General features: G+C 49.1%; 1 pseudogene across 1 annotated transcript in view; it reads left to right on the top strand.

The window, feature by feature from the left end:
• The window catches only part of LOC101592013, a 2323-nt pseudogene extending 1882 nt beyond the window's left edge, over window positions 1-441 (top strand). Inside the window, exon 2 of the transcript XR_192848.1 lies at window positions 51-441. The product of XR_192848.1 is annotated as a 26S proteasome non-ATPase regulatory subunit 13-like (transcript). The remainder of the gene's footprint in view (window positions 1-50) is intronic.
• The last annotated feature ends 992 nt before the right edge of the window (window positions 442-1433 follow it).

A 1433-nucleotide genomic window follows, 5' to 3' on the forward strand; every position in this document is an offset into this window, starting at 1 on the left:
CAGTGGCTGATTGTCACCCTCTAGGCCTTCAGTAGTGCTGATGTGGACAGGTTCCAGACTCTGAAGACTGCCTGGGGCCACCAGCCTAACTTAGCTGCCAATGAAACCCAGCTTCTACAGAAGATTCCGTTGTTGTGTTTGATGGAGATGGCTCTCACAACACCTGCCAACCACAGACAGCTCGCTTTTGAAGAAATTGCCAGAAGTGCTAAAATTACCATGAACGAGGTAGAGCTGCTGGTGACGAAAGCACTCGCTGTGCAGCTGGTGAGAGGCAGCATAGAGGAGGTCGACAAGCGAGTCCACATGATCTGGGTGCAGCACCGCATGCTAGATCTACAGCAGATCAAGGGGATGAAGGACCGCCCGGGGTTCTGGTGCACAGATGTGAGGAGCATGGAGATGCTGGTGGAGCACCAGGCCCATTACACCCCCACCTAGTGCCTGGTGCCCTGTGGCCCCACTCCACCCAAAAGGCCTCTCTATGGCCCATAGAACTCTCAGTAGCAGAGATCTGTGTTGGTTTGGGTGAGTTGGACCCTTGTGGGAGTAGGGATTATTTTTGCTTTGAAAGCAGAATGTTGTTGATGGGGGCTGGATACAAGAAGAAGGCTACTTTATGGAGTGCCTCATGGCCTGTAGTGGCCTCAGGTGATGAGGGAGGGTACAAACCTGACCAGTGACAAAGGATGTCCCATACTCTGCAGAGGACATAAACCCCAAGGAGGGTCCTCATCCACATCCATTTTCATGGACATCTTTTCCAGTGTGGCACAAGAATGGTCTTGTAATAAATGCCTTTGCTTTGTCATGTCAAAAAAAAGAAAACCACAGATGATTTGCAAAATAACCAAGTTAATTTTTAATCTTCAAATGTAGCAAATCCTTCTGGAGCATTGTCATGGTTTGGGGTTTTTACAAGGGGAACAATATAATACAGGACACATTTTACAATATTATTTTATAATGAATCACCCAAGAACCACATACAACAAGTGCAGGAAATCTATTCACACACTAAGAACCCAGCTGAGGGCCTGGATCCTACTTCACGGATCTATGCTAGAAAGGCCCCAAAGGTCAGTGGTGGAAGCTAGAAAGCCTATGCCAGTGGGATGTAGGATCTGTGCTAGCAGGCTGAGGATCCAAACTGGAATCAGGAAGCAATGCTCAAGGTAAGCGCCAGAGCTCTCCAAAAGAACCACAGCCATCCTCAGCAACAGAGAGGTCCTGAGCTCCTCCAGGAATGAGGAAAACTGAGTTCCCATCAGGAAAGCCAATGCAACAAGCTTCTTCATGAGGCTGAGCAGGGCACCATCTTCCCATCCAGAGCCAGGAAGTGATGCTCAAGATGAGGATCAGAGCTCCTCCAAAGTTCATCAGAAAGCCAGCATGACACAGTCCTCCAGCAGAACAGCCCAGGAGTGTCGCAC

The sequence above is a fragment of the Octodon degus genome, unplaced genomic scaffold (assembly GCF_000260255.1).
Source record: "Octodon degus isolate 3935 unplaced genomic scaffold, OctDeg1.0 scaffold00209, whole genome shotgun sequence".
Classification (NCBI taxonomy): Eukaryota; Metazoa; Chordata; class Mammalia; order Rodentia; family Octodontidae; genus Octodon; species Octodon degus.